Below are 15,357 nucleotides of genomic sequence, written 5' to 3'. Positions count from 1 at the left end.
GGGGTCTTATCATCTTCTATCTTAATTATAGAGGTTGAATAGTTCTGCAATTTATTGTTTCTTTACTTCCATATTGTTTTCCTTTCTTTAGACTATCAACTTCTGGAAGGCAGGGCTGACTTTTACTTATTTTGGTTTTTCCAGTAATAGCACTCTCCTTTACACATAGTCACTATTCAGTTAATGTTATTCAACTTAGTATTTTAAACTTAGAGTAAACTAACTAACCTAGACATGTGCATTTTGAAATGTTTTTGTTCTAAGATGAAATTCATAAATTCTCCTAGAGTTTAAATGATTTTTCTCTACAAAGTCACTAGATTATATTAAGATCAGTACTCATAGCAATCACCAATGGATAAGAGAAAAATTTTGAAAAGAAGGAAATTTGGAAGGGTTTATGAATTTTATTAGTAAACATGGATGAATGGGAAGGGATATTTATAAGATGTGAGAGATTATACCTTTTGAAGTTTTAAAAGAGGGCACAATAATTTTTGTAGGTTAAGAATAAGTGCCTTGTATAATTTTGGTTTGCCAAAGATCATCAAAAAAAGCATTTATTAGCATTCACTGGTGAGCAGTTATTACATTGGAAATTGTAAAATGGCAATCTTCTAATTTTATCATTTCTTCAGCATTTATTAACTAGAATATTGTAAGAAAGAGCCTTTCTTCCCTCCACCTCCATTTTCTTTGAGTATCCCTATGGACTAATGCAATTCTTTTTTATTCAATGTGTCATAATCAGTAATGGTCATTGTTCTTTTTTATGCTAAAATAGTCCCAAATTTGGTCAGTGGGACTAAATCTGGATCCTATGTCCTTTTAATGTGTCCCTATTAGTCTTAGAGCACTTCCTTGCTTTTGGGTCAAACAAGATGGTCTGGGCTCAGCTTGCATTTTTCCTTACTCAGGCCTGGGATCAGCCATTTCTCCAAGAATCCTGGTTCCTTTTTGAAACCAGGATTTGGGTGCTAGCAATGCTCATACTTTTATACAAGTATAAAAGTATGTATACTTTCAATGGATAAAATATACATAAATGTGTAATTTTTTAATTTCTGTCCAAAATTACTACACTAATACCTCTATGAACAATAAACACTCTATTTGAAGTCTAGACTTTCTTTCTAATATTCTTTGTCTTTAAGTTATTTAGAAACAAGAGCATGGTTACATAGTATCAAATTATGTGACCCAACAGCTTATTTAATAATTAGAAAATATACCTTTACAAGTGAGAGATCTAGTAGATACTCCCCAAAAATCAATGATCAAATTTGGCATCATTAATAATGGGACAAACTAGCGTTATGTGCCCCCATAATAATGCACTGGAGAAGTTCACACTACCATCTTGCCAAAAATATTTATCTTTTTTTTTTATTTTTAAGGCAAAAAAAAACTAGACAAATCCAGATTGTGAAATATTCTATAAGATAACTGGCCCAGACTCTTCAAAAATGTCAGTGTCATGAAAGACAAAATAGGACGGAGAGACTACTCTAGATTAAAGAAGACTAAAGAGACAGGATAACCACATGTCTGATAAAAGACATTTATGGGACAGCTGTAAACTCTGAATATTGATTTAAGTATAATTATGATGTATGCATATTGGAGGATATGCAGGTAGAAATGTACATATGTGGTACACTGGTTTTTGTTTTTGTTTTTTAGTGAGAGGCAAACCCTTATCTTCCACAGTAGAATGTCAGTAGATAATGAAAGAACTAAAAATTAAGAAATAGTAATAGAAATGTCTCACTTTGAGCTGTGAGGTGAGGGCCAGCAGTTTCAATCAGAAGAGCTGAAAATGCTGGCCGTCAGGGAGTGGGGAAATGGTGGCAGGAAGCCAGGGGCTGCTGTTGAACTACTCGAGTAGTTTAAATTTTTTGTTTACATAACTTTGATAAAAGTAACATCTAAATTTAAAGAGAAAATAAACCTCAATTTAAAAATAAAATAAAAAATGAGTGCATGTTATGAAGAGATATAGAAGAGAGGGAAGCTGGGGCCGGACTTGTGAAGGGACCAGCATGTCAAGAGAGAGTTTGAACGAAAAAATCTCATTAGTGGGGTGCCTGTTGAGAAGTTCCCGCAGGGTCATAATGCAGCATTATAGAGGGACAGAAAATCCTTCTTTAAATACTTACTGACCTCATTCTTTAGGTTTTCTTAGAAGTCATTCATTCATTTATTCATTCAGGCACTGCTCTGGGTGTTGGGAAGGTAGAAGTGAACAAAATGAACCAGGATTCTGCCTTCAGGGAGTTTACATTATATTACCTCTCAGGGCAATTAGTAGATTTAGGACATGTGAGGAATAACCACCACCCCTTGCCTTAGATGGGTGCCTTTGAATTCTCCCAAAGCTCTAGTGTATGTGTGTGTGTGTGTGTGTGTGTGTGCTCATGCGCGTGCATGCACACACACGTGCACCCTAATGAAATCTCACTTAATTCGCACAATTTCACATTTATTTTGTGGGACCACTGTCTCCATACATGAAAATCACACAGTCCTGTGACTCCATGTTCTCTCAACATGGAGTCTCCCTGCCCAAGTCTCCCTGCCAGCTCTTACTTTTCCTCAGCTTAGGTGGGAGGTCCCTAAGCTGTTTTGTCTTTATTCCTTTAACTGGGCTGCACATAAGGTCTCTTGGCTGTCCGTGGGAAGGGTACAGGGTGAGCAGAGGAGCCATATGAAGGGAGCAGAAGTCATTATCAGTAAAAGCTATTCTGGAAGATAAAAGCACTCTCTGAAAGGGGTATGAAAAAGAGGTAGTCTCTCTCTGGAGGATTATGACTGTTCCAGGAGCAAAGGCTCACATAGAAGGAGGCAGATACTACTAAAGTGGAAGAATAGTATTGGGGGCAGTGATACATAGCTCACAAAGAAAAACCTTTAAAAAATCTCAGATGAGCATGAAGTGATGAGAGAGAGGATGCAAAGTTGATCTCCATTTTGTTTTATCATATGAATGTTTATCCAACTGCCTCTGGTCATAGAATGTTTTAAAATGCTTTTAGATAGAGAAGGGGAGTCTCTCATCCACATTGTAGTTATAGAAATTAGGGCACATTTCTCAAGAAGCTTGAACAATTTAATAGTGAAACACCAGAAGAGTGCATCTTCTCTACATCATTATGGTGAGACTAGAGACAGATTTTTCCCAAAATATTTGGGGGTAAGGAGGGATGGAGGAAAAAGATGACCTATTCAGGCAGGTATAAATCATGATTCTAAAGGATTTCCTTTTAAAAAAAAAAAGGCTGGGTCAGATATGGTATTATATCTTTACTATGTTGGAGGAAGAAAAAAAAAAACCAATAAAGGAGTGTCAACTCTAATTGTGCTTACTAGGGAGTTATTTCCATTCAGGTTATGTTTTGCAAGAGTTGAGAGTTGACATCACACAAATTCTTCCTTCTCTGCTAAGGAGAACATTTACATCACATCTTGTATCTCTTTTCTAGATTCAATCATTCTTCTCTCTGAAAGTCTTATTTACTCCTTTCTTCTGCCCTCATTGTTTAATTTTGAGAAGAAAAGGGTACATCTAGGGACCTATTAAAGACACGGTTCTCTGAATACGCAATGTAAATGTCTGAGAGTGTATTGCTACAATGTACACAGTGGGCTCAATAAGATGCAGTGTGTAACCAAGACCTTTTCCACTGTTGGAGGACAGGCAGGTCTTCAGGCAAGGGGATGAAGGTTGTTTAACTATCCCTTTGAAAAAAGACTGCCCGAGTTGAATAATTAAAACCATTATGATAAGAACAAAATAGATTCTTTTAAAAGAGTAATGACGGTAGAGTCTTAGTATGCTTGTAAAAGTTATTAGAATTGAATGCTCTGCCTATGTTTTCTGTGTACTCCAGGAACAGCAGGCAAAAGAAGATGGATTGGATTCAGCAGAAGGCATTAATATGCGTTGTTGTCAACTGAGCCTTTAATGAATTATTTTTTCAAAGATAAAAACATTTGAATATTTTCTCTAGAAACCAGGAAGCCTGTTTTACATTGAGTAAAGAGCAGAGGGAGACTGACTTTGAAGCTAATGCAGCTTCAGATAGATTCCCAGCCCCTTACTAAGGCTGTAGGAGAGGCCATAATTGGGAGAGGTCCAATGTTTTAATAAAATCTGCAAAAGTAGAATATTTTAATTATCATCATTTAAGATTGCTGTCTCCACTTGAACTTTCTCATTCTGATTTCCCCTCACGCTGGGTGTCGATGGAATGGCAGTGAGCATTTTTGCATTGAAGCTAAGAGCAAGTTGGTTTGGGAATAATTTTATTTGGGTTTAGTGAGATATATTTATGTGTCTTACAGTCGGTTCCCTGTAGAGTGAAGTTGTTGCCAGCTGACCCAGTGAAGAGAAAGTTTCCAAGAAAAGTCCACCTGCCCCTTGTGCCTACTCACCCAGCAATGTGACACAAAAGTGTCACAGAACGTTTGTCCCGTGGGTCATCTCCTTATTCTAGTTGGAGAAAAAGCGGCCTTTACCTTACCTGAAATCATTGACTACTTTTGTATTTTGTAACGCCTTTTTTTCTTTTCATATTTGTCTCATAAATAGAGTACATGACAACTTAGAATTTTCTTTAAAGAATAAAAGTGTAATGTTTTCCATTAGAAAGCTGCTCAAGCTTTGTAACATGAGCACATCAACATTAAGTGTCTAAAATTTTTCATAGGCTGGGAAGAGAAACCTGAACACAGAGGTGTAAAAAAGTTTATTCAGAAAGTTGATAAAGCTTGATTGTGCCATTTTTCCTGCAATTTGGAAAAACGTTTTGGGGCATTTTCATAAAACAAGCGAGATATTACAGACTGTTGCTTGGGACATATTTGAAGAGTTCCTTCTTTTGTTATCAACATTGATTAAAGAACTAAAAGAAAATTCAAATAATAATTAATGGAACATGAAATAAAAAAAGATAAAAGTTAACACTGACATCAGTAGAAATCAATTTGACATTGAAAAGCAAATTGCAACTTTTTTTTTTTTTTCCAAATTAAACCCAAACCGTGATTCTTTAAAAAGAAAAGAGAAATTTTGAATAGAACTAATGAATAGGCTTCTGGATTGTTTGATAATCTAGTTAATGAAGAGGAATGAATCATATGAACGTACTGGGAAGAGATTTAAATTTCTGACTGGCTTGAGACAAAATACTGACATTGATGAAGATAATGTAAAACTTATAATACATTGCAAACTGGTTAATGACTGTCATCAATTCAAGGAACATTTAAGGTTAGTCACTATACAAGAAAACTTGAAATCCTTCAAAGGATATATAAAAAAGGAATTTGATAAAGGTTTTCCCTATATAAAAAAGGAATTTGGTAAAGGTTTTCTTTAATTTAACAATAATTCTAAAAAATGAACGTGGCATGACTACCAATAAGTAAGACATATTTCTAAAAGATCAATAATGAAAACCAATTTCGAACAGCCATGGTAAAGAACAGACTGGATTCTTTCTATTATTTCTGTAGAAAATTATATTATAAATCATAATGTGAAGAGGTGCTCAAAGAGTATGAAGTAAAAAAAAAAGTAGAAAAACAAGTATTATAGAAGAGTCAGGCAGTAACTAATAAAAACTTTTATTTAATTAAAAAATGTTGTGGCATTTATAAGTATCAAAGAATTTTTTAATTGTGATTTATTTTTTAATTTTAAGTGTTTACTTTCACATCAGATTTTCTACTCTTTTCCTTAAAGATAGACTCCAAATTGTAAGTTTCAGGCTCTGTTCTCTGGTACCAGCGTTTGATTTGAAAGATGTTGTGAGATAAGTATGCTTTTTTTTTTTCTTTCCTCCAGGCTAGGCATGGGCTTTGCAACTGCCGACTGGGCCATGGACAAGACTCTTTGCATGAGTCCTCTATTTGTGTCAAGTGAGCTAGCAGAATACCTTCACCAGTGTTATCAGCAGCCTCTGCAAGAGCTTCTACCTCAATAAACAATGCTGTGAAACATAATCCAACATCTTATCTTGATAGAATGTTGCTTTCGGTGTGCTTGACAAGAGTTAGGAGATGTATATTTACAACATTGAGAAATGGTGTTTCAAATTTCTTAAAGCCGAGTGATTCTTGAAATCAGTTTTCTTGAAAGGTCTATGGTCCATGGAGGCAAAGGTTGTTTATGAGAAGTGCAAGTGAGTGAGGGGGAATCTGAGAAGTAAGGAAAGTGGTTTTCTCCCATTCAATGGGCCATGGAGGTGGATATCACAGAGAAAAGCTATCATCTTTCAGTCACAAGCTACATGGTCCAGCAAATTAGCTCTTCCAGAATTAGCAAGACTGCCTGAGAAAGTAGTTTCTAATAGTCTTTTAAAAACCTTAATATTTACTCAGTTCCCACAACATGTCTAGAATTGTGCCAATTTTGGAGGAGGTCATCAAGAAGACCAGTTGACCATCTATTAACCCAAGTACTGGACCCAGGCAATCAGAGGCTTTTTAACCCCTTCCCTGCCCTTGGAATGTTCTCACACTAGGAGCAGTTTCAAGAATGCAGCCTTGAGAGAACAAGATGTTGTTGAGATCATCTGGACTATACATTTGACTGAACCCTGTTAAGGCTTCTATATAAACTCTTAAGATTCTGGCAGGAGGATGCAGAAATCTACTCATTTTGGTACTGTGTAAGACAGGACTCACAGGTAAGTTCCCTTGCTTATTAAAACTACCACCTATCAATTTGGATTGTTCTTCTTTCTTTAGTCTCTACTTGCCTGTTGCATATGGGGGCCAGTTTCAAATTTTATCCTGTAAACTTCAGAGGTTTCAAACCAACAGCCAGGTGCTGGGAATATATAGATAACCTAGCTGGGCTATCTATATTATATCCTTTTAGATATATCTACATATCTTATATGTAAAATTATATACAATTTAATTTTAACCTTATGAAATTGCCTTTTGATTTTAGGCCAATAATGGTTATTTTATATGATTAGCAATTTCATACAATTAAACACCAGTAGTTTCATATGATTCAACATAAATAGCTTATGGTATGCGTAGTATCTCTGGTGCCTAGATCATACATGCTCAGTAGCATCACCTAGATATTTGATAACTGACCACACAAATTCCTCTACATGTTTCCAGATGCAGGAGCAGGAATCGGGATGATGATGAGGTGCCAATTTTATTTAAAAATCCACGAAATAGAGGAATCAATGTGAGGTTGGTTGACTGAAAAATATCCTCAAAGAAGTGGGACTTCAGCTAGAAACTAAAGGAGAGGGTGAAATTAATTAGAGAGGTCTGAGAGTTCATTCTTTCTTCTACACTTGCAAAAGTGAATAGGCTGGAACAGAATTGCTGGGTCCAGGAAGGGAAGAAGAGAAAACAGAAAAGAATGTTCTAATTTTGGTGAAAGAAATTGGGGAGAGAAAGGAGAATGTGAGCTATAAAAAAAACAAACAAACAGATTAATGGTTAACTCTTGAGTGAGCTTGGATTTTATTCGGAAAGTAATAGGTGTTTCTGGAAGACTCAGGAAAGTGTTTCAGGAAACACAGGGCCCTTACTCTACCTGGAATTCATGTTCTAACAACTGGAAATCTGCACACAGAGGGGCTTGGATTGGTGGCTGTGTACCAAAGGGCACAGCCACTCTGGGGTGGGTCTGTAGTTCTCTAAAGAGGAGGAAGATCAGCTCTACCCATCTTAGAAAAATAGCAATACCATTACTAACAATAATTTGCATGTGAACACTGTATTTGTGTTTTTATGTAATGTGTACATGTGTGTGTGTCTTAAAAATCTTTGATTCAGATATTAAGACTAACGAAAACTAAAAAACATGAAAGAATTAATTCGGATGTATTCTGACTGCTGTCTAGTCTGTAGGACTGCAATACATATCTGATGTATCTTATACAGGCCAAAGTACCAAACTACTGGGTATAACCACTTCACACAGGATTATTACCTGTGTGTTTATGTGGCTGCTTCTCAGGAATTTTGGTGAGTAGCTCATGATAAAACCCACATGAAAATACTACACCACTGTAATATTCTGGATCTTTGATGAAACAATGGATCAGGAACAAAAACGATGCACACACAATGATATTATTATAAACAAACACTACAGATGATAAGTGCTATTGAAATAGAAAACAACTTAAGAGGGAGCGATATGAGGGTGGGGTTTATAAGAGGGTGGGGTTGTAAATGCCATGAAACCTAGTTGCTTTTAGGGATTATTAATCTATCTCAACTTGCCTCAAGGTCTTTAAATAATAGAATCTACTTTAATAAAAACTTCTGGACTTAAAGAGGATTTTATGAATTTGACCTCAAAAGCAAGGGAAGTAAAAGCTGAAATAAATGAATGAGACTACATCAAACTAAAAAGCTTCTGCTCACCAAAAGAAATCGTCAACAAAGTAAAGAGACAACCAGCCAAATGGGAAAATATATTTGCAAATAACGCCTCTAATAAGGGCCTAATATCCAAAATATACAAAGAACTCATGTATATTTTCATGAGTTTCTTAACAACAAAAAACAAATGACCCAATCAAAAAATGGGCAGAGGACCTGAACAGACACTTCTCCCTAGAGGACATACAAATGGCCAACAAATATATGAAAAGAGGCTCAACATCGCTAGCTATTAGGGAAATGCAAATCAAAACCACAATGAGATACCATCTCACACATGTTAGAATAGCTATAATCAACAGGACAAGTAATAGCAAATGTCAGAGAGGATGTGGAGAAAAAGGAACCCTCATACACTGCTGGTGGGACTGCAAATTGCTATAGCCACTATGGAAAACAGTATGGAGGTTCCTCAAAAAACTAAGAATTGATCTACCATATGATTCAGTAATCCCTCTACTGGGTATTTACCCCAAAGACTTGAAAACCCGTATCCAAAAAGATATTTGCACACCGATGTGCACAGCAGCATTATTCACAGTGGCCAGAACATGGAAGCAACCAAAGTGTCCTATGATAGATGATTGGCTAAAGAAGCAGTGGTACATATATACAATGGAATATTACTCAGCCATAAGAAGAGATGAAATACTGCTGTTTGTGACAACATGGATAGACCTTGAGATAATCATGCTAAGCGAAATAAGCCAGACAGAAAAAGGTGAAAATCACATGATATCACTTATATCTGGGATATAAACCTAAAAGCAACAAATAAACAGGACAGAGACTCATGGACATGGACTATAGACTAGTGGTTACCAGAGGACTATAGAGTAGTAGTGGGGTGGGGAGGAGAGGAAGGAAAATAGTAAAGGGGGGATATAGGAGGGTAGGGGGAGGGGGAGGTGGGTAAAGGGGATCAAATATATGGTAGCTGAAGGAAACTGGACTTTGAGTGGTAAACACAATAGAATATACAGATGTCATTATAATGTACACCTGAAAATTATGTACTTGTATTAACCAATGTTATCCCAATAAAAATAAAAAAATTAAAAAATTAAAAACTAGGAAAAAAAATAAAGTAATTGTTGATAGAAAAAAATTTCTAAGCTTCTCAGATCTTCACTAGCAGTCAGCAAAGCACACATATAACCTGTACTATACAATGCAGCCTTTAATTACACTCGCCTTGCTTTGTTTCTCATTGTTTTAGGTATTAGATTCACGTGCTCAAAATAGATCTTAAGCTTCTTGAAGGCAAGAACCCGGATTTAAAACTGCGCCCAGCACACAGGATGCACCTACGAAACAAAGGCTGATTTATGGACCATAAAGCAGAAGTCTTAAATTTTACACTGCAGCTCTGCCTTTGAGATGCTTTCCGCAGCCCAGCGGCAGCCCACCGGGGGCACTGTAATAGTTCCCCCTCCTCTTTGCAGGACTTCCTCATTGCTATTCCCCACTGCGGTCAGCAGGAGGCGCCACGGCCTCGGGTTAAGCCTTTTTCCCCTTCCCACCCCACTTCCCCCAGCACATGACGTGGGAAGCTGCCTCCGCCAGAGTCTTAGCAATAGGAGTGAGGGGGTGAAGGGGCTTGGGGGTGGGGTGGGGTGGGGGGTGTGGAGAACGAGGACACGCACGCACGCACACACACACTCTGGGAGCAGAAATCTCTGGCTTTGTGGGTTTCTCCCACCAGGGCCAGAGTGTGAGAGGTAGGGGTGTGTGTGTGTGTGTGTGTGTGGCACGTTTTTGAGTGTGAGACCCAAATTCAGACCAGGCAACCTGTGCTCGTGCCTCCCCTCGTCCCTGGTGATTACCATTTTTCCACTCTCTCCCCCTCCTCCTCCTCCTCTTCCTCTCCGCTGCCATAGCTTGACTTGCAGCCTGCCCCCGCCCGCTTCCCCTCCCCGGTTCCATCATCATCACCAACTGGGAACTCGGCTCCTGCCTCGCACCCCCCCCTCCGTTTTTGGGGGGAGAAGGGAAGGTCCCTCACCCCCTTTCAAAAACCACTTCCTTCGGTTTCTTCACCTCTAGGAAATCTCAGGGCTTCGCTCTATCGAAAGTGCTCGTTAGGGTGAGTTTTGATCACCACAATCCAGAAGTGCTGGCGCCCGAATGCATTTTCTTCTGCTTTGCAAAGAAGAGTCGTGAACTTCAAAACCCTCGAGACGGATTATTAATCCTGCTTTGCAGGCAAGGAAAACCCTCAATCCCCGGCCACCAGCCACCCTTCTCCGGAGACTCTGCAATCGCTGAGGCGTTCCAAGCGGTACGTAAATATTCATTTTAGAGTCTCTTGTCTCAATTTTGGGGTTTGGGGTGTCAGGAAGATAAAGGGTCGAGGCAGTGGAACCATTAACCAACCTAATAATAGGTAAAGCTGTTGAATCCAGCAGACCCCAGCATCTGCTAATTTAGACGTGGCTTTTAAAAAAAGATTTCTTTTTAGGGTGAAAAGGTAGGGCTCTCTCTCTGGTCTTTTTTGGGGGGGAGGAGGGAGAGGGAGAGGGTTAATCCCCTCACCTAGCAGAGACTCTGGACATCGGTGTTCCGGGCGGGAGCCACGCGCCGCGACCATCCATCCAGTCGACCATCCTTCACCACGTTGCAGGTGAAGCCCCGTGCACTGCACATCAGCGCGGCGGCGGCGTGAGTGTGCGCGGGGGTGAGTGTGCGCGGGGGTGAGTGTGAGTGCGCGCGCGGGGGCGCGTGCGCGGCGGGGGCGTGTGTGTGCGCGTGTCAGTGTGCCCCTTCCAAGAAATGCCCAGTGTGCACCCCGTGCACAATCAGAACCCATTCAGCACAAGCCCGGGGTGGGAGGAGGCGCTGCTGCTGGAGGAGATGGAGAGAGCGAGACAGACATGTCAGCAGCAATGCAGATGGGGCTGGGGGCCGCACTCGCTGGCGAGTTAAGTGGGGATTGTGTTTCTGCGTCTGTGTGAGGGTGTGTTGCTATGTGGTGCCGCTTCTCCCTCCCTGCCTCCTTCCTTCCCACTTCCCTCCTTCTCTCCCTCCCTCCCGCCCTCTCACCGCTTCCATTCAGGTTGGCTTTCCCACCTCTCATCCGTGCCTGTCCCAGGAATGGTATAGCCAGACCTTTTCTGAATTATTTATAGACCGGTGCCAGCTGTTTTCAATTCCTCTCGTGTGCACTCGGTGGGAAATGCGGGATTTCCTCCCCCTTTTCCTTAAAACGAATTGATATCTTTTTCGGAATACATTTTTCTCACCCTCTGGGGTCCACTCGAATCAAACCCTGACCGCCTCTTTTTTCCCCCTTAGGAAGGGGACGCTTTGGGAATGACCATGCTCCACGGAGGGACAGAGCCGGCCCCACGCTTCTCCACACAGAGCCTCCACTAAAGCTCCCAAAATAAAAAACCGTAATTGATAGAAGAATCATTAAAAAAAAAAATAGTCCAGCCACTAACCTCACATGCAAAGGGAATAATTACTCTGGATTCTGCATTGTGACTGCTCTCCAACACCCTGACTTATTTGAATTCAGTCTTTTTTTTTTTTTTTTGAATTTACATCTCTTCAAGGCACAAGATTAAAACAAAATTCACGCTAAATTGGATTTTAAGTTATCTTCCTTTCATTTACCCTTCGTCTTTTTATGTGGATATGCAAGCGAGAAGAGGAGACTGGACATCCCCAACATGCTCACTCCCTTAATCCGTGCGTCTAGAGGTTTGGCTTCTACAAACCAAGGTAAGGCATATTCTATTGTATTTTCTTCTCACTTGGGGTAAGGGATTCCTTGGTTTTCTCTCTCAAGTCTTTCAAGTGGATTTTTTTTTTTTGGAAGAAAAGGTAACACGATATTAAAATATTGCTATTTGGGGGAAAAGGCTTATTACAAAGGGGTAAATCTCCCATGTTATTTCTTTTCCTTTCTCATCAAACAGGTTTTGGGTTTTTTGGAAGCAGTGGAGGTAAATGTCTGTAGGAACAGAGGGTGTTGGATGGCATAAAGGGGTACATGTATGCCGACATGACTGGGAGACCTGTGTGATTTTCGAGTTAAATACCATTTTTTTCACCTAAAGCTAAAGGTCTGATTTTTATGGGATTCTAGAAATCTTTTTTTTTTTTTTTCCCCCAGTCTGGCTTTCCCCTTGGCCACTTCCATGCCTTTCTATCTCCTGTCTCTACCTTCCCAGGCATCCTTTCTATGCCTTTTAAAAAATGAAAATAATGATTGAGATTCTGTGGTTACTGCCCTCAAGTCCACTTGCTGTCTAAGGGGTTGACACTGGGCCCAGAGATCCTGGGAGGCCTACTGCAGAGAGACAGGTCTAGGTGGGGACTCCGGCTGGTCTAAGAACACCTGGAATTGAAGGATGCTGCAGGTTAAGGGGACTTAAATCTGAAGCTTGGAAAGAAGGAATTCTGTCAATATCCTGCTTTTAATTTGTATTTTCTTCATGTGCTATTATTTTTGAGCTGTAAATTTCTCCTTCTGTCTACACATCTATTTATACCCACACATCCTCCAAGCAAACTGTTACTTCCACACTCTTGCAAAATGGCTATCTTGCAGAGTTCTGAAATGCTGTGCATGTGGAAGGGGTGCAGAATTCGACACGTGAGTCTTTGTGTTAAACAAAGAGATGTGCCGTTTGCATGTGTTAGTCTTATACCCTCAAAAAATAGAATGAATATTTTAATTTTTTTCCTCATCAATTCTTATGATATGTGAAGTATGGTTTGGCAATATTTTCATGCTGCCAAATGAAAAGAGAAATAGCAGGAGAAATGGAAAAGATTTAGCTAATGACTCTTCGGCTAGTCACTCATGCAATCCAAGACAACTCTTGAGCAAATCAGAATATCCACGAGCTAGAGGGCCACGATGGTGAGCTGGCTGCTCCTCTCCTTGGTCCACTGACCACCATATATCCCCAAACTCTGAAGGTGCCCAAATGCGGGAATCAGTTTGAGATAAAGATCTTCAAAGTAATGCAGCAGAATCATTAGCATCATAGTCTTTCTTAAAGTATTCTCCCCCAAACCTTATTTTTTTCCCCCTGGCAATTTTTTATAACAATACTTTGAAATAATCTGAAATAATAAAGGGATGTGGGGGAAGTAGCGGAAGGTCCTTGTCACTCAACAGCATAGTGCAGGATAGTTTTTCATTGTCCAGAAAGGGTGGATATGTTCCAGATTCCCTACTCCCCTCACCCCAGTTTCATTCTTTTGAGCGTTTATTGCTTAACCACTAATCTGTGACCATGGTGTCATCAAAGTCATCAGATTTTGAACCATGTTCTCACCATGTCCACAGATAGCTGAGGTTATCTGATATGTGCTCACCTTAGAGACACCTGAGCTGGTTCCCCATCTGCTACTACTCCTCCAAGTGGGAGGATTAACTCTTAATTTTACTTCAAAATAGAACAGAGGTATGGGAGAGAAAGGCGGCTCCACGTGTGATGATTTCATAGGTACAGATGAGGGAGGCGAGGTGGATATCAAAGGGCACATGCCCTCTTTTGCATTCTTGGTGCCTATGACAGTGCTGCTCTACACCTAGTAGGCCCTTCTTCATGTTTGTTGGTGACGAGGTTGACAGAAGGCCTTTTTGACGGGGTCGCTGCAGATTCGCCTTGATTGCTAATGGGAGGAAGCCAGCCTCCGGGCTATCGTTAGTTGGCCCTAAGACCAGGCAAAGGGCAAGTGGTTAGAAGGAGAGGGTGCTGAGGAAGAGGAGGATGAGGGAGTGGGAAAGCTACAAAGAGAAAAGAATGGAATTGCAACTGGAAAGGGCTTCTTGGGATTCTAGGAGGAATCACCACAGGGGGTCTGTAGCTTTCCCCCACCTAGAGCCATTTTAGAGACCCTGAGGAGGAGGCAGGTGTTCCTAGCCTCCTGAGCAGGTTTCTTGGGGCTGTGACTCAGTGGTGTTCTGGGCTGTCTCAGGGCCATTGTTCTCTCTTTTTTCCCCTCATAGCACAAAGAGCTGACTGGGTTCTATTTTGTCGTCTCTCCTTCTGCCACCCGCCCCCCCAGAGTGTGGGTTACATGGGAAAGAAATGTGGCTGCTGGTGGGAGGAAGGCAAATTTAATTTCAATCGAGGAGCCTTCATGATGTATAATTAAGAAAAAAATTAATGGGAAATAAAGACTTCCCAGGAAAGCACGGTTAAGAATGTTAGATTGGTAAATTCAAGGGAAACAGAACAAACAGCATGGTTATCTTCTCCTCTGTCTTTGGATATAGCAAAGCATGACCATCTGTGAGCATAGAATGGTATGGTATCTGAGAGATGGATGTCTAAATGCAAAGAGAGGAGCAGGGTTCTTAAAAATAAAAAAAAAGAGAAATCAGAAAGGAACCTGTGTATTTAAGTTTCACTCATTTCTTCTCTCCATTGGTTCCATCCCTAGGAAGCCTGTCTGCCTGAAGAGTCTTTCTTTGCCACTGTATGTGTGTGATTATGGCAAGGGTAGATGCAGGCAAAGAAAATAAGTAAGGAGGCAAAATGACAGAAAAGGAGAAGGAAGAAAAAAAATTTCTTTAGTCACTACTTTGCACCCCAGTGCCTTTCTTTTAAGCTGAGCGAGAAGAGCGACTTCCTCTGGTGAAGGGGTGAACAGCAGGTACTTTGATTTTAAAGTAAAATCAAAGACAGAAAGATGGCTTCAGAACCTTGACCATCTTCCTTGACCTTTGTGTACACGCACCCAACCTTGTGTGTGGAGGGGCGGTGGATGGGCATCTGGGAGGTGGACACATGGACTGAAATTGATTAGTGGGATGAGTAGTAGTTCTTGACCGGGAAGAAGAGGGTGGAGCTGATCCAGCTCTTGACCATATACCTGTTACCTTGTTAAACATTTGCCCATTGGCCCCATGAATATTATGAGCTCAGGATGCAGAGTTTTTTTCCCCCCTATTTCCTTGTT

The 15,357-nt window shown here is 40.2% G+C and overlaps 1 protein-coding gene across 1 annotated transcript in view; it reads left to right on the top strand.

The window, feature by feature from the left end:
- Nucleotides 1–11,966: 11,966 nt before the first annotated feature.
- The window catches only part of GRIN2B (glutamate ionotropic receptor NMDA type subunit 2B), a 385,633-nt gene continuing 382,242 nt past the window's right edge, over nt 11,967–15,357 (top strand). Inside the window, exon 1 of the mRNA XM_039876409.1 lies at nt 11,967–12,156. The gene's annotated coding sequence lies outside the window, so the exon portion shown is untranslated. The remainder of the gene's footprint in view (nt 12,157–15,357) is intronic.

This window comes from Pteropus medius, unplaced genomic scaffold (assembly GCF_902729225.1).
Source record: "Pteropus medius unplaced genomic scaffold, Ma_sr-lr_union100, whole genome shotgun sequence".
Taxonomy (NCBI): Eukaryota; Metazoa; Chordata; class Mammalia; order Chiroptera; family Pteropodidae; genus Pteropus; species Pteropus medius.
The sequence above is the reverse complement of the archived record's forward strand: the minus strand, read 5'-3'. Positions and strand labels throughout refer to the sequence as shown.